The sequence below is a fragment of the Rhinopithecus roxellana genome, chromosome 2 (genome assembly GCF_007565055.1).
Source record: "Rhinopithecus roxellana isolate Shanxi Qingling chromosome 2, ASM756505v1, whole genome shotgun sequence".
NCBI lineage: Eukaryota > Metazoa > Chordata > Mammalia > Primates > Cercopithecidae > Rhinopithecus > Rhinopithecus roxellana.
This window is the reverse complement of record NC_044550.1, coordinates 22,958,862-22,980,359: the sequence shown is the minus strand read 5'-3', so window position 1 is coordinate 22,980,359 and position 21,498 is coordinate 22,958,862. Positions and strand designations below refer to the sequence as shown.

The window sequence follows — 21,498 nt, the reverse complement described above, 5'->3', positions numbered from 1 at the left end:
ACTTTACCTAGAAGCTTTTGGAGCTCAGACACTGAGTCTTTGTTCTGCAAGAAACTGCTGCTGCCACTTAAAGAGATCGCAGATAATGTCCCCGATTTAAGATCAGTGCTCAACGCACATTAACTTTCTTTCTTTTTAAAGCTCTGCCCCCGACTTGCGGAGGGATCACGCAGCAGTCGGGGGCAGATAAAAGCCCTTTGGACGAGGGTCACCTCCGTCCATGTTGTTCGCTTGAGAGCAGTGGAGAGCAAAACGGTCCCCACGGGCGGACTTTGGCTTCTGGAGCCGCAGGGCCCTGCGGTCCTGGCACCTTCGCCTCTCAGCCTGGTAGGGGGCGGGGAGGGGCAAAGCGGGGAGGGGAAGGAAGGAGCTAGAAGAGAGGATTTGGGGATAGGGGCTGGAAGCGCTAACGAGACCTGCCGGGAGGATTTGGTTCTCCTGCAGGTTGGTGAGTGATTTGAGAGCTCTGGGTAGAGGAGGTGTACCTCGGCCTAGTTTGGTTGCGGAACTAGAACAACGCGAGGAAATCAATCAATCTGCAGGAAACAAAAAATGGAAGTCGAGGTTTAGGAAGAGTTGTCACTTCCCCGACTTGAGTGGTGCAGGCTGGGGGCGGAGACTTGAGACCTAAGAGAGGCCATTTCTCTCACCTCAGCTCCTTTCCCTTGGACTTCTAAAAGGAATAATTTTACTCTCTCCTCTGTTCTCCCCCCAACTCTCATCCCCGCTAGCCCGCAGGCCGCCTGCCCCTTTCCGCACCTCCTTTTCCCATCCTGCGAGAGAAACCTAGCTCCCAGAGCCGGTGCAGTCAGTCCCCTCGCCCCTCCCGCCCCTGCGCGGGTCCCCCTCCAGCCGTCGCTGCATCCACCAACTCGGTTCCACTCAATCGATTTTTGCTGCATGTCAACACTTATTACCGGTGAGTGTGAGGGTATTTTTTTCTCCTTCTCTAGGTCTCTTAATGATTTCTGAGCTAGTTGTGTATTAAAGTGCTTAAAGAAACCTTTAACATAATCTATAGCGTGAGCACCAACCTCCCCCGCTTGAGTTCAAAAATGGCGAGCTCGAGGTTGGGCCCCGAGGCTTCTAGGCCTCACTGGCCTCAGCCCACCGCCGCCCCGCTCCTTGAGCGCTCAAAATTTCGCCAGGCCTAGGGCAGGAACCCCGCGCAGGCGATCCGCCGTCTGGGGGCTTTCTTCCCTCCACCCTCTTCCATCCCTCACCTGTTACTCTCAGGAACCTTTTTTTCTCTCGGTGTCTTTGGCCTATCCTTGGGTTTTGTTTTATTAAAAAAAAAAAAAAAAAAAAAAAAAAGTAAGCCTCTTAAAAAATTTCCAAGGCCCCAAATTCTTCATTCCGCTAATACCGATTTCAGATTGGTGGAGACCTGGGAAAAGGTGTATACAGCCCATGATTGTCTCAACTTCCTCCCAATTCCTAAATCTGAGTTTTAGTGTTTACGACTTGGTTAGAAATTTAATTTTTAAAAATATGTCAGAGAACCTGGGCCGAATAAGCAGTTTGATTAGAAGGCAAAATCCTCTTCGCCTCCTTGCCTGCTTTTTCTCTCATCCCCACCCCCTTTCTATTAGGCGCTGAGGGGGGGGGCGGTGTAGTGATGGGGGTTAGGAGTGTAACAAAAAAATTAATGGGAAAATATGAACAATGTCTTCGAAGTCCTAATATTCCTCGAAAGCCTTATAAATTAACCCTGTGAAGAGTGAGCCCTTTTAAGGCGAGTCTATAAAAATCCAGCGTGATTCCGAAGGAGGACGACCCTTCCCCCAATCCCTGTCGCGAATGTGACCAAACAAAGGTCTGTCCTGCAATCCACATCCTAATCCACGGGCGCCTCCGCCGTCGTCGCCGGGACTCCCCAGCCTCCGGCCGCCCATAATCGACGGAGCTACCCTGGGAGTCCTTGGCTCCGTGATTTAACTTTTTTAGAGAGGGAGAAAAAAGGAGGGGGTGTAATTAGATCAGAGGCCTTTATGAATATAGACTCCCTATTGATTGATTTATAAACCCCCTGACGAACTGCAGTTAATCCAAGCGCACCGGGAAGCAAGAAACGTGGCTGACTGAAGAAGTCTGGAAGTAAACGAGAGGAATTTCTGGTAGCAGATTTTCAGAAGGAATATTTTTTAAAAATAGCTTTTCTTCCCCAGCTTCCCAAACAATTGCATTAACTGAACTTGAGGGAATGGTAATTCGAGTTTTTTAAAAGAGGGTTAAGTAGAAACACCATTGTAAACATGTAACTGATTTATCTTTTCAGGTTCTAGCAGATGAGCCCAGGGAAATTTTACTCTAATCTTAAAAATTTATCACCCTTGGCCCCTCCCACCCTTCCCTGCCCCCTCCCCAAAGGGAGGACTTCCCATTGTTGACTGTCTATCCGAAAAGATAGAAAACAGAATTTACTGTGTTTGGGATGCATAACTTCATTCACTTCTGTGCTGAGTATTTTGTGCATTTCTAAAAAGTAAATGTTGATTTTAGATTTTGTTTGAAGATTAGAGAAATCCTGCAAGAAATGAAATACCCCATTGAAGATATATTTAACTCTACTTAATTACCTTTAAAAATCATTTCTACTCCTTTTGTAACAACACATTGCTAACAGTTCAGTAGTAGCTGTGGAAAACAGGAGCTATTTGAAGCTTAAGTTACTCTGCAGAAGAATGGCTATAAGAGCCATCCAAATTCCTTACAATTAAAAACATTTAAAAACACGTAATGACTACATGGTCAAAGTGTTTACTTTTGGATGGTAGTGGGGGTGCTTTTTAAATTTCCTTCCTTCAGAAGGACTAAGAGAAGTGCAGACACTCTGGCCTCTCCCTGCGCAGGGTGGGTGTCTGCACCCTGGGACTTTGACGAATCTTTCCAGACGTAGTTCTTCTAGTCTTCAGGCAAAAAATGTTTAAGGTGTTTGCCCTCCCTCGTGCTCTCTCTTTTTCTCCTCCATTCTCTCCCTCTCCTATTTTCTTTGCTCACAGTCAAGGTTTTGTCTTGTTTTGTTTTGTTTTGTTTTATCCTCCATTCATGCAACTGAGGAAATGGCCTGCTGATGCTGGGACCTGATGTACCCACACTAAGGCCTGGGGGTGGATTCCTCACAGCCAGACTCCCTCTGCCAATGCTTTCTCTCTCGAGAAACAGCAAAGCCTCTCTGCCTCCGCTGACAGTTTGCAGCAGTGCGGGACAACCTCGCACACAGTCCTGGGCAGGAACTTTTATCCTCGTCGCTCTGGAAAGATGAGACCTAGAACCATCCCTGCTGTCCCCCAGAAAGCGGTGGGCAGCTTATTGAATGTGATCTGGGACTCAGACCAGTGGCAGCCCAATTCTTGGGCGAGTTTCCCCGCTCTGCGTGTGTCAACAGCCCTCGAAACTGCTTCTGCTTCTCTGGGCACGTATCACAGGGAGTGTGTGTGGGGAGCGGCTTGCTGCACCCAATTGAACTTCATGGCATCTTTCTATGTCCTCCTGGATCGACTGCAGGGCCTTCTCGGCGTTGCTTCAGAGGGTGCCCACATTTGGTTGCCCACTAGTCTCCCGGACAGCTTCACCCCGCTGTGTGCGGCTCAGGGGATGGATGGGGGTGGGGGATTGAAGGGAGAGAGAGGACAAAGGTGGAGACCCTGCAAGCCATTCCCAGCGCTAAGAAATGGGCTTTGCCTCTCAGAACCTGAGGTTGCAGACTACGGATCACTTTGTTAGAAAATAAAATAATACCAAGCGAAGTAGAGTAAAATAGAACCCTTCTTCTGTGGGTGCTGGGCCTCGGGCGATGTTCATTCACAAGACACTCCTGACTTCAGCTTCTCCAGCTACCTCTTGAAATCCGTGACATCGAGGGAGACGTTCTTATCTGATGAGGCGGTGTCTTGTTTATCTGTTTCTCTGAACACGAGAGAAAAAAAAGAAGAAGAATCTCTTGCGAATGCTAGGCTGCAGCTCTGAGCTACAGATTCCCGGCGCGAAGCTCCCCATCCCGGATCCTCCTTCCTCTGGGTGGCCGGGCCATCTTGTCATCCGCCATGCGCCAGGGTATGGATATTTGGACAGGTGACCAGGACCTTTTGGACCCATGAATTCCATGGAGACCACGCAGTCCATCCCTTAGAACGACCCGAGGTACAGCCGCTCCACCTGAACGTGACCCCAGGGGCGGCTTTTCCTAGCACCTCACTGGCCGTCTAAACAGGGTTTCAGTTACAACCTGGTCCTACCGCTTTCCATTTACTAAAACAGCTGCTTTATCTTAACGTTCATTTTTTGGCCAATGACATGGGGGAAGGGCAGTGGTGGTAAGAGTAACTGCCTGTCTTCCTTTACCCTGACGGTATTTTCAGAGGCACTAGGAGAAGCGGGAACCCGGAGGGCCACCTACGCACCTCCGGGGTCGCCCTCTTGGCCCGGCACTCGAAGTTTGCGCGTCCCTCCGGCCAACAAAACCGGAATGTAATCTGCAGCTGCCTCCGCACCCCCACTTCCCGCCGCATCCCTAGCCCGAAGCCTCAGGCAGGGCATAGCAGCCCACACGCTCTAACTGCACCGACCGCCCGCAGGGTCCAGCTGGGGCTAAGCGGGGGCCCTGGCGCCTGCGCTCGGGACGACCCCGCACGCGCCGCAGCTCCCGGCCTGGCTGCCCGCCTCGTGGGCGGTCTGGACTCAACCCTGGCCCTGCCTTGCCGCTGCGCCTCCAAAGATCGCGCGCCAGGCTGGCCCACAGATGTGACAGCTTCTTTGCTCTCTTCTAGTCCACCCAGGGAGTCCAGGGTGGGAGGATCCCCCTGCCACATCCCTTCTCACCCTTTCTCGGGCCTTGAGCAGCCGTATACCTTGAACGGGTCATGCCTGCCTGCCTCCTTGGAGCTGCCTCTCGAAGCCCGGGGGTTGAACATTAACCAGCTGCGGCTATAGACTGGGGTAAAACGTTACATATAAAAATGAATCATCTATCCGGTCCTGGGAGAGAGGACCTATAGAGAGCTCTGCACCTCGAGCAGCCCCAGCCGTGTCCCTGGCCCAAAGTACCGTCTCTTCTGGAGGCCACTTATCAAGGACCAATCCGCCGCAGGAAGCGGAGGACAAATGAGGGGCTGGAGGAGGGGGGTGGCTGAGTCAACTCTTCTCTTTGAGGAGTTTGAGGTTCAGGGCTTCTAACACAAGAGCATTTCCTTTTCTTTCACACTTGAGAAAGTGTGAACAGCTTTTCATCTCTTATAAAGGTTCGTGGGGGAAAGCTGGAGTCTAGGAGGAGCGTCTGTCCACAGGGCCGAGAACTGTCGTGCTGCTGCCATCCCTGGCGCCCGGGGTGGGATCCCGGGAGGCAGGGCTCAGTGGGTGGGGAGTGGCAGCAAGAGCCCTCGGACCTGAGACCTCGCAGAAGTCCTGGCTTGAGGTCGCGCTGAAATTCTAGGCTCCCATCGGATCCCACCAACAACTGATCTGGATCCTGCCTCCTTCCGACTCTGACCTATTTGTTTTTTCTTTAAACGTAAGTAATGGAAAGTGAAATGATACGTCTGCACTGACTTATGTGCTAGGCTCACGTGCCCAGTCAAAATATACAGAATTTACCAAAAGATAACAGAGCTGAAGGAAGAATTCAAGACAGTGCACATCCTAAGTTCCTGTGCCCTCACCTGGAAACATTACTGGCTCAGGCACTCAGCAAATTCCTGAATAGGAAGATGATTCTGTTTCTGTATCTCTGTCTCTCTCCCTCTGCCTAACCTCTGTTCCCTCCACAACCCCCACACCCCCACCAACATTGAAGAAAAATCTGAGATAAGGTGGGTGCAAGCAAAAGGGAGATGTGATGTTATTAGGTCTTTCAGGAATTGCCAATCAACCTGAAGAGCAATTCCTGTACCTCGTAAGAAGATTTTTTTTTCTTATACAAAAGAGTTTTATTTAAATGCATGCCTGACTCATTATAACCTCTTAGTAAATATATATATATGTGTGTGTGTATATATATTATATATATATATATATATATATATATATATTCGAACAGATGGCACACTCAGCCTCAAACTGGACCCTACCTCTGACTTGTTTATTGAAACAGAAGTTTTGCTGAGAGCATTCACTCAAATCTCTGTGCTTAGGGGTGTGAGAAAGTGGCTGTGGTGGTGTACATGTCTGCTGAGAACTCTGCATCGTTGCACTACTCTCAAGGTCACATCCTAGCTTCTTCAAAGGCCACTGCTCCTGCTTCAGTGTGTTCACAGCCTGTGTAGTGATCCTGAGAATTTCTGGCAGGGGTTGGAGGGTGGCAGCAGAGACATGCAGTAAACAAGCCTTTCCAGAGTCTCAGCAGGCATCAACAATGTGACAAGTGCTGTGTATGTGTACTAATTGGACATCACCAATCAGTTCGTTCTCAGTGAAAATGGCTTTCTGTTTAAGATGTGGTTACAGAGTGTTCATCACTTCTTGTAGTGTCACTGCTCTAACTTCAGTGCACACAATGCTCTATGTCATTCCTATAGAGCAATACAGCTCAACTTCGTCAGCACCCAACTTGATGTTGTCCCACTCTCCCAGGAAAAATAGAATTGACTCAAATGTTCCACTAAGTTAGCTCTAGAGAGACAACGAATGCATCGAAGCAAATAAATACAAAGAACTATGAATCACATGCTCAGTTGCTTTTCAGTGACTTAGAGATAGAGAAACGTAGGTGGAGAAAGGGCAATTTACTTTTAGGGGTTTGAGTAGTTGGGGAAAGGAGTATTCTAAAGGGTATTGCAGTGTTCACTCAAACCCTCTTCTCCCCACCAAATTACCATGTTATCTGACACCCTCGATCTATTTGTGTCCTGGGTAACAGACAGTTTGACCAAGAGGTCACAGACTAGAGGGGTTGGGTGACTGGAAACAAGTTTGACAAGAAAGGAATCTGGGTGGGGTGCCACCATGGAGGTGGAGAGAGGATGAGACCACAGTGGCTGGAGCAGCCTGGCAACACAAAGTCTCTGCTGGACCCTGCATTTACACAACATGCCTTGTCAGAGAATCAACACAGCTTCACGGATGAGAGAAATTTAAGTCTCTCTCTCCATTCCTTTTCTTTACCTTCCCTTTATTTTCTACCTTCTTCATTTCCTTCTTTATTATTGCACTTCTTCTACAACAGGCAACTCCCCAGAATTTTGGCTGCTCCTGGATTATGCCCCGCTTATCTTCTCTTTTGAATTAAGGCTTCAGATTGTTTGTAGTGTTCACTTTTCCAGATATGACACATTATTTTATTCAGTCAAGAGTCTACCTGTAAACCATTTGTACTTATGAATATGGAGTGCTTCTATGAACAATAAAAGTTTCAGGTAGAATAAGTAAAGCATGCAATATTGTATAGCTTGTCTTTTCAGAGCACAAAAAGAACTGTGCACACTCCTTAATAAAGCGCCACTGCATGCTGGAGAGGCTGGGAGAGTGAGTGAGCAGGCTTCTTTCACCCAGGCAATATGACCGTTGGCATTATGGCCACCAAAGTGAGAAATCTCCAGTTTGCCATTCTCACCTTGAAAGCTCCTCCTTCCCTGAAACTACCATCTGTGGACTCACACACATTGTCAAATTCATGTGTTCCAAGAAAACACTGAAAAGTTTGTAAAGTTTATGTACTAAATTTTACACATCTTTTCACACAAATGCATCTGTTTTTCTTGTGCTAATACTCTTTTTATCGGCTCAGCAGTATTTTATTGTGATGTATCTTCCTTGTACAATTGAGAAACACCTTCATTGTCATCCTGCTACTCATTAGATTAGAACTTGGTTGAAACATATCTTTAACTTCACAGAAGGGCTGCCACATTTCACCCTTCTTTGGCTCCTTCTTTTCCTTTCTATCTTCTTTTTTTTTTTTTTTTTTTGAGACGGAGTCTCGCTCTGCCGCCCAGGCTGGAGTGCGGTGGCTGGATCTCAGCTCACCGCAAGCTCCGCCTCCCGGGTTTACGCCATTCTCCTGCCTCAGCCTCCCGAGTAGCTGGGACTACAGGTGCCCGCCACCGCGCCCGGCTAATTTTTTGTATTTTTAGTAGAGACGGGGTTTCACCGTGGTCTTGATCTCCTGACCTTGTGATCCGCCCACCTCGGCCTCCCAAAGTGCTGGGATTACAGGCTTGGCCCACCGCGCCCGGCCTTCCTTTCTAACTTCTTCCAAAATCTCACTTAGAGGTTAATTCTAAATCTCATGACTCTCTCCCTTTTTACTTTTTCATTTTATTTCTGGGCAATTATTGTTCCCATACTCCCAAACTAACTTTCATCCATATTACTCCTTTGGCAATTACCATATGGGGTGTTTTATTATGAATTAAGATTTTGCGGGTCATTTTTTTTTTTTTTTTTTTTGGCTTCTTGTGGTGGCCTGGCACAATACCTTGTAACAGAGTAGATGTTCAATAAATGCCTATTGATCAAATGTTATAATTAAAATCTTTGTTCACAAAAACAAGAGTTCAAAGACATTAAAATCTATTGAATTGGCATAAATTAAATCTCAGATTAATTCTAATTAATTTCTAATCCTTTTCCCAACAAACTAGAAGTGTAAAAGAATTCTATAGCAGAAATTCCATCATAATGTTTTTCAACACTGCTAGCATCTTCCCTACATTAGAGCAGTTTCAGGATGGTGAACCACGATCAGGGTTCCTAAGATACTGAACAAATTTTAGTATTTCCTAATACATTATTAAAATAAAGAAGTTTTGAAAAATCTAGTTTCAGGAATATGTGTGGTAAGGGAAGTATAAAAGGTGGAAGACACATAGATAACAGAAGTTTCCAGCTCGCAATTGTCTAGAGTCATTTTACTGGTTAAGGGATTATGATGTCCAATTCTTCCTTACTTTACGCTTTTTTAAATTTCACTGCTCACAATTTGTAGTAAAATATAGTGTATCAAAATATATTATGGACAAAGTTTTTTTTTTATTCTTAGAGATATAAAAACCTGAGAAATTTAAAATGCTGATCCAAAAACAACAAAAAAGATTTAACGCAGGCCGGGCGTGGTGACTCATGCCTGTAATCCCAGCACTTTGGGAGGCTGAGGCAGGTGGATCACCTGAGGTCAGGGGTTCGAGACCAGCCTGGCCAACATGGCAAAACCCCGTCTCTATTAAAAATACAGAAAATTAGCCGGGAGTGGTGGGGGACACCTGTAATTCCAGCTACTTGGGAGGCTGAGGCAGGAGAATTGCTTGAACCCGGGAGATGGAGGTTGCAGTGAGCTGAGATCTCACCATTGCACCCCAGCCTGGGCAACAGAGAAAGACTCTGTCTAAAAAAAAAAGAAAGAAAGAAAAAGAAAGATTTAACCCAATCAGACTTCGATTAGGGTCACAGACCAAACAAGTTATAGTTATTTTTATTTCTACTCATTTTTGTCCAGTAGGCCTCACACAGTTTTGATGAACTTATGGGTGGTAGAATATTCCTTAGAACACTAACCATATCCACTTCTACTTTCCAGCTGTTACCTAAACAACAAACTAGACACACTTCACTGCAAACAGTGTGAAGAATTGTATTACCTTTGATGAAACATCCATGGAGCATTTGGTAACTCTTAATATATACCAAAAAAAAAAAAAAAAGTTTCACCTCATTGTGCTAAATAAGTAAATAATGCATATATAAACAAACAAATAAATAAAATGATAGGGACTGGAATGGAAGAGAAATTTTAATGAATTTTAATGCAGTGGGTTTTGCAATGCCTGCAGAACTTTCAAAGACCCCAGTGTCTAGTGGAAAACCAGTTCGGGTCGGCATTGCAGGGAGAGGTAGATGGCTGGAGATTCCAGAAACCTAGGGGGAAGATGACTGGAAACTCACAAAAAGGTAACAGATTTGACACATTTTCTTTGGTTGTCTCAATTACTATAATTTAAAAAATTATCTATACTCTCATAAAGCCATGGGTCAATATTATTTTCACAGTACTCTTAACACGTTTTACCTTTATTTTATTCATAACCATTTCTAAGTATAACAATACACAGTGATGCAGAAGATAGTTTGATGAGTACTTTCTATGAGCCAGGAATTGTGCCAGTGCCTTTTATATATTAATATTATCTCAATCACTTCTCACAAGAATACTATAAAGTAGATAATATTATTTCCTTATTTGACAGATAAGAAAACTGATTCTCAGAAGTAACTTGCCTCAGGCTGCCTGGGTAATGAATGTCAGAGTCAGAACTAAAATAGGACTCAAGTTAGGCACAATATGACAGGACCAAAGAATTGCTAGTCTTCTGTATCACTTTCTGCTGATGTGATTAGAAAATATGACTCATAAATTAAAAGTGCTATGAAAATAATATTTCCTAGTTATCTTATGAGATGAGTAGTAAAAGAAAAAGATAGAGATTATAGTAACCGAGCCAATCAAAGGTAAAGATGTTTTACTCTTTCACATGTGTTTCAGTGCACATTTCCCACACTAAAGCAATGGACAACTTGTCAAGGCAGTTTGATGTGACATTTTAGACATGATAGGAAAAGCAGCCAACTTGCTGATATTAAGAAAAGGATATATATGTGTATATATATATATATATATATATACATACACACACACACATACATACACATACCTTCTTTATATATATACATGTAATTACAAAAATATACACATATACATATGTATGGTCATGTATATATACATATATACACACACATACACACATATCAGTTGGCATAAGATCAAGTGATTTTTTTCCTTGGCCTTGTACATTATGACCTGTTCACTCCTTTTTTGCTTCTCTTCACCCCTATTGACCCTTTTTAAGGTGAACTCCAGATCTCAGCTTAGACGTCCCTACTTTGGGAAAGGCCTCCCTGACACTCTGACGTTAGGTTAGGTCAACATGCCCCTCCTGTGTGTTTCCATAACCATATCAAAGCACCTAACACACTTTTATGAACTTAACACGTTTGAAGATTAGAGATCAGTAATTTCGTAGCATCTCACAGCTTGCCCTTTGAGCTATTTTTGCATGATTAGACTCAGATTATATATTTTTATGATATTCAGGATATCATACTGCTGCCATGTTCTTCCTGCATCATATCAGGAGGCACACATAGTGATTTTTCAATACTTGATTATGTTAATTCATTACTTTACTTAAGGTGGTGTCTGCTTCATTACTTTAATATTTAAAAGTTATTTGATAGCTTCTCTATTAACATTATGCTTTTTCCATTGTAATTAGTATTTCATGAGCAGCTTTATGGTGAGAAATTCAAACCTCCTGCCAACAGCCATGTGAATGAGCTTGGAAGCAGATTCTCCAGCTCTTCAAATAATGGCAGCCCCAGAAAACAATGTACATGCAACCTCCTGAGAGTCCCTGAGCTAGAACTACCCAGCTAAACTGCTGTGAGATTCTTCAACCTCAAAACTGGGATGAGATAACAAATATTTATCATTTTAAGATGCTACGTTTTGGGGCAATCTGTTGCTTTGTAATAAATACACCACCTACATTCTATATTCCCAAATTTTTCATCACTTTTCATCTATTATGGTCTCTCTCTTCCTCTGCACTTGGGGTTTTATTTTTCTTTTCCGCTGCAACTTTAACAGCACTCTGGGCAAAACAGAGAGAAACAAACGTAATCAATTCACCAAATTTTACTTGAAGTCCAAGGAAGTAAATATTAAGTGCAGATTTGGAGGAGGGAAGGGATAGGACTTAGTGATGCTGTGTAAGAAAAGCATTTGTGCCAGAAGAAAGATGAGATAAGCACTAGAAGGCAAAGAAAAACAATTTATGTAAAATAGAAAGCAATTGAAAACGATACCTTTATTTCACATTTAGTAAATATAATTCTGGTTTTTAAAAATATAATCTTATAAATACTTATTTTATCTCCCCAGCACGTCCCCCTTTCTGGAAACAGAACTGTCCTTTTGCGGGGGATCCTGTTCTTCTCTTTACTTGTGCTACATTGTTCTAACGGATGCTGCCAATTCTAGAACTGATCTCTGTATTCACAAGAGTAGGCGCGTGAGCTTGGCTGCCTTTTGTGTCCTTCCACAGGAATCTTCAAATGATAATTTCAAAAAGAGAAGCAGTGCTTTTCAACATGAAGCGATGAGTTGTCAAAAGTCCAGGTTCTCCAGGGCAGAAGATTTTAGTCCCAAAAGAACAGACTCAGAGAGAAGCGTGGATCAGAGTTGGAGAGAGATAGTCCTGCTCTCTCTCCTGTCCTTCACTATGATTCTGGAGGTCCAGTTAAATGTCCTTCCTGAGATTTTGCTACTCTGGTCATCATATTTCCTGTTTTGCCTAAGGTGGTTCAAATTGGGTTTCTGTCACTTGGAAAAGGTTTCCTGATTCAATAGACTGGTGTTCCCTCCCTCCCCCATAAATAGTCTCTCCCCTAGAGAGCAAAAAAAGTGCCTCTGAAACCAGGATTTGAGATAGTCTTTTGGGATCCTCAGATGCTCATGTGTAAGCAGAAAAATTTCATCTTCTAGTGGTCCTCTACTAACACTGCCTGGGAATTATTGAGGGGGTGAGGAAGGAGAGTTGTGTACACACACCCACACCTGTTAAGCTTTTTTGCCAACACAGTAATATTTATTGAAGGTCTATTATGTTTCAGGCACTTTCATAAACAGCTGCTCTACATTAGTCCAAGACACTAGATTTTCACACTGTTCCTAATTATAGATGAGATGATATCTTTAAAATAAAATATGTTAAATATTAGTCTTTACAAAATGTAAACGTTATGAGTAAAGATTAGGTGCACCTTTCCACACCTTCTCCGGGTTTAACCTACCAATATTTGGATGTCTCTTTTGTTTTTATAAGTTTATCCCCCAAAAATGAAATAGAATTTCAAATGTAAATGCCATTTTAGCATTACTACTTGAATGACTTGTTTCTAAAGATGTTTTTGAGAAAGATGATTAAAAATAAACAAAAAAATTTGAATCAAACTATAACTAATTAGCGTGACTTGCCTTGAAATTCTAGCTTTATTCATATAAGTTTGTGTCCCCAAAAGAAGCAGACTCAAAACAAGTCATCCCAAATCTATGTAAACAGATTTAGGTTAGGGAGAGTGGTGATGTTAAGGGCATTAATTCCAGTTTTGGTTATTACTTTGAAACTTGGACAAACAGTGTTTGTCCAGTAATTTCTCATGTCTTCTTTTCCCCTCAGTCCTCCTGGGGGAAATGGTTACAATAGCCCAGAGCACTCCTCTGAAGAGATACCCACACTGGCAAAGGTACCAACTTTTCACTTTCGCAGTGGGTGGTCTGGCACAAAAATTCCCCACTGGCTGAGAATCTGAAGCCTGCCCAGGCCTCCCATAAGCTTCAGTATTTAAACATTTTTATGTGTAATTTAAGATGTGAACTATTAGAACTAACAATAGGTAATTGGCTTTCTCCAATTTTCCCATTAGAAAATATTAAGAAATTCCCAGCATATTCTGTTGTTAAGATGATGACACAGTCTGTGTCAAAAATTAAATTTCTTCTCACTCACTTTAAAAAATGCAGCATCTTATTTCCATACTCTACCCTGCCATTTCTATCCTCTCTGTTATATCTAAGATTTTTCTTGTTAAATACACGTGAATATTTAAGATGTATCAAAATTAATAATATGTTTTTGTTTTCTAAATTGTTTAATAAAAAGTTGTTGAGCACTATTACAAGACTCTGTTCTAGGCACAATAGAGGATAAGAAAATCATAATTATTCATTAAGATGAGTGTTTTGGCAAAGTGCAGTGGCTCAAGCCTGTAATTCCAGCACTTGGAGAGGATCGCTGAGGCAGGAGGATTGCTTGAGCCCAGGAGTTCAAGACCAACCTGGGCAACATGGCAAAACCGAATCTCTACAAAAATTAGCCAGACATGGTGTTGCATGCCTTACTCTGGAGGCTGAGGTGGGAGGATAAGCTGAGCCTGGGATATCAAGGCTGCAGTGAACTGTGATCACACCATTGCACTCCAGCCTAGGTGACAGAGCAAAACCTTGTCTTAAAAAAAAAAAAGTATTTTGTACCTAATTTATATCTCATTTAATTCTGACAACAAATCTGTGAAATGGCATTGTTATTCCCATTTTACCAATGAGGAACTTGAGGTACCAAGAGATTAATAATTAATTTGTCCAAGATCATTCAGTTAAGAATTAGTAAAATTGAATTTAAATCTGGGATCATTTGACCTCTGAAGGTTTTTCTCTTAACCACACTATACTGTGCTCCTACCCAGCACCCCCAAACCAATGTATAATACTTAGCCAACTCATTTCATGTTTCCAACTCATGAAGAACCACTTTTAAGTAAGGCAAATGTGTTAACCACTTTGCGTAAAATGGTAACCAATGCTCTCAGGAAGCTTAAAATACATAAGAAGAGATAAATCATGTAGGCAAATAACTGAAATTTATGTTAGAATTCAGTGAATACCTTAGGAGTTGTACAAAGTATGATGGGCTTTCAGAAATGATTGAGAATACTTCTAGCTGGGATGCTCAAGGCATCATGTTTGAGATTTCTTTTGATTTTGACTTTGAAAGATGGGCAGGGTTTTATTTATTTATTTATTTGTTTATTTGTTTGTTTGTTTTTGAGACAGAGTCTCACTCTGTCCCACCACCACGCCCAGCTAATTTTTATATTTTTAGTAGAGACGGAGTTTCACCGTGTTAGCCAAGATGGTCGCGATCTCCTGACCTCGTGATCTGCCCACCTCAGCCTCCCAAAGTGCTGGGATTACAGGATTACAGGCGTGAGCCACCATGCCTGGCTGGGCAGGGTTTTAATTAAAGCATCAGAAAATCATTTCTGGCAGAGTAAAAAGCATAGTAAAGACTTGATGGGAGACCTGGCACAGTGGTTCACTCCTATAATCCTAGCACTTTGGGAGGCTGAGGTGGAAAGATCACTTGAGCCCAGGAGTTTGAGACCGGCCTGGGCAACATGGCAAAACTCCATCTCTACAAAAAATACAAAAATTAGCTGGGTGTGTTGGCATTCCTGTAATCCCAGCTACTCTGGAGGCTGAGGTGAGAGGATCACTTGAGCCTGGGAGGTGGAGATTGCAGTGAGCCGAGATCACACCAGTGCACTCCAGTCTGGGCAACAGAGTGAGACCCTATCTCAAACAAAAAAAAAAAGAAAAGAAAAAAAATCAACACTTGATGGTAGATGTGGGATGAGTTTGGTGAACCAAGAATAATCCAGTGTGAAGTAATAGTGGAAGATAAGTCTGGAACACTAAACTGTGACTAGAACGTGGCAGGCATAGAAAACTAAGCTAAGAAGTTTAGAGTTTATTGTACAGGCAGTGAGGATATGGGATTGCCATTGGAGTTTCTGACCAGTGAATAAACGGAAAGATGCTGTGCTTTAGTGAGTTAATGGGGCAATAATATGTGGCCAGATGAACTGCAACAAGAACTAAACTAAAGGGTTTAAACTGGGATTATGGTAGAGAAAAAAGGAAGACAAAGCTGAGGAAGACCACCAAAATAATGGATGACAGGGTTTAGAGAAAGAACAAGTAACTTCAAGTTTTTGAACTTATGTGACTGAATGAGAAAGTTATTAACAAAACTCAGAAATGCTATTTATTTCCAGAGGAGTTTCTTAAGTTGGATGAACAAGAAAGGGAATCACACATGGCAAGGCAGCTAAAAAGAAATAAAGTTTTAGAATCCCAGCATCAGGAAGTCCAGATGTTTGGTAAAGAATGAAACAATCAACATGTTCATATAAGACTGACCTTACTGAGAGATCAAGAAATGACAATTATTATGGTTTGCAAGGCAGTCAGAAGCTTGCCTCAAACTTTTCATTTATTTGTCAGTTTTATTAGGAAATCTACACCATTAGATAGTCTATTATAGATTAAGGCATTGACAACAAATGCTCCCTAAATTTTCTTAGAATGTCCAACTTTTTCCTTATCAGAAATAGTCAAAGTTTGATTGTATAGTTGGAGATTTAAAAATACTCTCAGTTTGGAACACTGGGGGCATTTTTATGGTGCCAAGGGAAGGTTCCTTTGGGAAAGAGGAATTGGATACTGACATAGTTTTGCTGTGTCCCCACCCAGATCTCATCTTGAATTCCAACATATTGTGGGAGGGACCCAGTAGGAAGTAACTGAATCATGGGGGCAATTCTTTCCCATGCTCTTCTCATGATAGTGAATAAGTCTCATGAGATCTGATAGTTTTAAAAAGAGGAGTTTCCCTGCACAAACTCTTTCTCTCTTTGCCTGCTGCTATACATGTAAGACGTGACTTGTTCCTCCTTGCCTTCTGCCTTGATTGTGAGGCCTCCCCAGCAATGTGGAATGGTAAGTCCATTAAACCTCTTTCTTTTGTAAATTACCCAGTGTTGGGTATGTCTGTATCAGCAGCGTGAAAACTGACTAATACAGATACCAAGAGACTTGAGGGCATAATCTGCCAATAATTTATTAACAAGTTCATCAATTAAGAAATATTTGCTAATGATCTAATGGAAATAAGGCACCTTGCTAAATCCAAGGGGAGAAAACAACCATATCATCTCTATTCTTGATGACTTTATCCTACCTCGTAATTTTGCCAGAGGCTAGTATTTTGTGTACAACTCTAGCAATTCGATTATAAGTTTCAGTTTTCCAAATTAGAAAATTTAGAACTTATAATCTTTAGTACTCAGTTCTTAAGGTTTTTGTCAGTATAATTAATCTAGTCGTTAAAAAAATATATTAGAGTTCCTGGTGAACCTGGAGTTGCCCACTGCTTAGTATACTATATTATCATAGTGCATGGGGGAACTAGACTCCTATTTATATCTAACAAAAAAGTGAATTTAGTGTGTGTGTCATTTCTATAATGGTGCAGGTAAAGATATATGTACTTATTTTATGAACTTTGTAAGTGTATATAGGCCTGGAGACACAAATGTTTAGCAACATTTTTATTAATAAGTTGGATTTCAAAAATTTTATAACTTAGAATGCTTAATAATTCAAAGCTCAAGAGTATTGTTGATAAAAAAATCTGAAGAGGTTGAAATACAGAATTGAAACTATAACTAAAACTTAATGATAGATTGGGGTACAGTTTAGGTTTAAAAAAATCAATTAATACCAAAAGGAATGAAGCATCTCAAAATTAAATTATCAGGAACTTCAGTGAATATGATAGCCAGCCTCCACAATGGCCTCAGTGATTCCAGGCTCCTATAATTCACATTCCCCTGCAATGTCATGCCCCACCCCCTCTCCAATGAATGAAGTTTCCCTATGTAGCTAATAGAATATTGTGGAAATAACGATGTGTGGCATTCAAGGATAGCACGTAAAATATACAGCAACTTTTGCCTTGTTTTCCTTTTGATCACTCTCTCTGGAGGAGGTAGCTGCCATGTCATAAGGACACACAGACAGCCCTAAGAAGATGTCCATGTGATAAGCAACTGAGGCTGCCTGTCAACAGCCAGCATGAACTTAACAGCCATGTGAGGGAGCATCTTGGAAGCAGAATTTACAGCCATGGTCAAATTTTTAGATGCTGCAATTTCAGCCAGTATCTTGAATCCAACCTCATTAGACACCCTGAACCATTTAGCTAAGTAGCTGTCAAATTCAGGAATGAGATAATAAATGGTTATTGTTGTTTTGAGTCATCAAGTTTTGTGGTTATTTCCTACACATGAATAGACAACTAATAAATTTGGAAGTGAGTTGCTCCCGTTTTAACACATCTTAAATATATAGGAGAGGCACTGGAATTAGGCAATGGCAGAAACTGAAAGATGTTGAAGAGAGTGTTAGTGACAGCTGAAGATGTCTTCAATAGACTATTATTAATAAGCCTGATGTCTTTGAGGAGGCTTCTGCTGAGGAAAACATTATCAGAAACCGGAGGAAAAGGGGATAGTTTTAATACAGTGGCAGAAAGTTAAGCAATACAGTTACCTGCAATACTGTGGAACTGGAAATTGTATCTAATAAAATGGATGATCTAGGTAAAAAATTTCCAGTCAGAGTTTGGAAGGTGCCACTTGGTTTCTTCTTGTTGTTTATAGTAAAATGTGAGAGAGAAGAAGATAAGCTAAAGGACAGATTGTCAAACCAAAAGGAGCTGAAACTTGCTGGCCTTGAAAATTGCTAGCCTCTCAAGATGGGAAACAATGCTAAAACAAAGAAATGGCTTCTGGACAAAGATCAAACTCAGACACTACCAGATGTCAGACAACTATGGTGTAAAAATGAAGCTGAGGATGTGGTTATAAAATCCTTTGCTAAGACCTTAGAAAGATCTAAGGTTGTACCTCAGAGAACCATTGAGTCACATTAGAGGTTCTAAGAAGCTTAAGAATAATCTCGGCACAGGCTCTAAGTAGAGCAGAGCTTATTTCAAACAGATTTGTGGGTGTGGCTTTTGTATAATGAAATTAACCCCAGTAAGATTCACAGGAGACTCACAAAGTTTTTAAGAGTATTTCACTGTTAGAAACATCAACAGGTTGGACTGAAGAGAACACACTAAAAGAGGCTTTTGTACCTCCAAATTTCTACTGGCAGGAGCCAGACTAGGAAAAATATACAGCTGCAAACCTAGGCTACCTTTTTCATGGAAAAATAAGCTGGTTCAGAAGATAGAGCCAAAACTTCAAAGGTCTAAACCAAGAGTCATAGAGAATCATTCCCAGGAAGCAGTAGGAATGAATACTGTTCAATATTTGCCTAGCCAGATTTCAAAATTGCTACGGATCAGTGATTCTTATATGCCTTTTGTTTTCCACACTTTGAACAGGAGTGTCTATAGTGGTTATCTTATTTATGGCCCATCATTGTATGTTGGGTGTGTATGTGGGTAAAGAAGAGCATACTTTTTATCTCTTTAGTTCACAGATCTTCAGATCAAGGAATTCTACTCAAGGAGCTATACTCAAGGAACCACACTCAAAAAGCCTTATTCACATCTGGGTCTGTTTGGAACAGCAAGATTATAGCCTTTGAGATGATGCTGTAATGGAACAAGATTTTTGATGGCCTTGAGAATATGTAAGTATTCTTTGCATGTAGGATGGAGGTTAGTCATTGGGAGATAGAGGTTAGACGCTAGTGCCAGCCTACAAGATGACCTCCAAATAATCCTTGCTTTCTGGTACTCACACTACTGTGTAGCCCCCTCCCATACTGAATAGAGCTGACCTGTGCACCAGTAGTGTATTACGTTAATGACAATGTGTGATTTCAAAGGCTAGCACATAAAAGATATTGTGGCTTGGATCTCTTTGTTTCTCTCTCTCTCTCAGATCATTCTGGGAGAAGACAGCCGTCATATAATGTCATGAAGATACTCATGCAGTCCTATGGAGAAGTTCATTGGTGAGAAACTGAGCTAGAATAAACTTGACAGCCATGTGAGTGAGCCATCTTAGAAGCAGACCTTCAGCCTCAGACAGCTTTCAGAGGATTGTAGCCCCAGCTGAAATGTCAACCACAATCTCATGAGAGACACTGAACCAGAATCACCCAGCCAAGCTGTTCCCAAATTCCTGAGCCACACAGACTGTGTGAAATAATAAATGTTTATTGTTGTTCTCAGCCACTACTTTTCTAAATTATTTTTTATTTATTTTTAGACATAAGATCTCACTATGTTGCCCAAGCTGGGGTGCAGTCGTTATTCACAGGCATGATAGTAGCAGACTACAGCCTTGAACTCCTGGGCTCAAGTGTTCCTCCCACCTCAGCCTCTCAAATAGCTGTGACTACAGACATGCACCATGACACCAGGCTAAGTTTTGGGGTAATTTGTTATGCAGCAATCTCAATATGAAGCAATGGTAAGTCTGTTTAAAACTATTATGTGTTTTTTGTCTGTATCAATTGAATAAAGGTTTCCTATCAGGTATTAATAGTTCACTTCTAGACATACACCAATCTAGGATATTGTTTATAGCTTGAGTCGTATAGTATGACAGACATTGGTAAAGATATTGAGAGCACTAAAGTACTATTAAGATAGTGAAAACAACAAAACATAACATGAGGAGTGCTTCAGTCAACTGGTGATGTTTAACCTTGAGTAGACTAAGGAATGACATGGTATCTATACATGTATTTAAAGCAGTAGTGCAGGGAAGAAATCATAGATATATTCTGCATATCCTATGTTTCTTCAAAGGGGAGAAAAAGAACAAAAGGCTAAATGGTGTAGAATCATAGATCTCAACAAAATATATGGAAGCATTTTTTGATGCTTCAAATTCTTTTTTTTTGAGACAGAGTCTTTGTCGCCTAGGCTGGAGTGCAGTGCCACTATCTCAGCTCACTGCAACCTCCGCCTCCAGGGTTCATGCCATTCTCCTGCCTCAGCCTCCCGAGTAGCTGGGACTACAGATGCCCGCCAACATGCTCGGCTAATTTTTTGTATTTTTTTTTTAGTAGAGACGGGGTTTCATCATGTTCGCCAGGATGGTCTCAATCTCCTGACCTCGTGATCCACCCGCCTCAGCCTCCCAAAGTGCTGGGATTACAGGCGTGAGCCACCACACCTGGCCTCAAATTCTTTAACACAATAATGACTTCCACATTGGAAAAATTGAAACATAGGCAGGATTACCACCTATAAAAAAGGTAGTTCAGAAAAATCCTAGACTGGAATGTTGGATAAACTTTACAAAATGGCCATAAGGCTGCTTTCCCATTTAATCTAAGATACACTTAGTTTTCTTCAATAAACCAGCAAATTTTAGAGGCACTCCCTTACCCAAAGCTCCAAAGCCTTGTAGAAGTACCATCTTAGGTGACACAGTGAACTTTCTGCAGATCCATGGAATGTAATTTAAGTGTTTTCCCGGTTAACACCAGTATCTAGATACGAAGCAGAAAGACCAAAAGACCATTACAGACGAAGATACCTCTCATTAGTATTTGGTCTAAAGATTTTTTTTAAGGCTTCTCCAGTATAAACGTATTTCTTGAAGCTAAGATTCAGATTCCCAACTTTGGCTTCATTTTAAAGTAAAAACACTCTGCGTTAGAATGATTTCTAAAATCTAAAGCTAACTTGCATATCACAAAGTACAAAGAAGATAAGCACAAATCATTTACTGAGAATCATTTCTTTAATACTGTTTGAGGCTTATCAGGACGGTCCATTATATGCCATACATGTGTTAAACTTTCAGTCAGTAAACCAAACTTACACAATTCTTCTTCTTCTTCCTCCTCTTCCTCCTCCTCCTCCTCCTCCTCCTCCTCCTCCTCCTCCTCCTCCTCTTCTTCTTCTTCTTCTTCTTCTTCTTCCTCCTCCTCCTCTTCCTTTTCCTCTTCCTCTTCCTCTTCTTGTCTTGCTCTGTCACCAGGCTGGAGTGCAGTGTCACAATCATGGCTCACTGCAGCCTTGAACTCCTGGGCACCAGTGATCCTCCCACCTCAGCCTCCTGAGTAGCTGGGAC

The 21,498-nt window shown here is 41.9% G+C and overlaps 1 long non-coding RNA gene across 1 annotated transcript; it reads left to right on the top strand.

The window, feature by feature from the left end:
* Positions 1-703: 703 nt before the first annotated feature.
* LOC115895357 lies at positions 704-19,630 on the top strand. The gene is made up of 3 exons (XR_004055563.1): positions 704-919; positions 18,934-19,093; positions 19,348-19,630. It is a non-coding gene; the product is annotated as an uncharacterized LOC115895357 (long non-coding RNA).
* Positions 19,631-21,498: the final 1,868 nt, after the last annotated feature.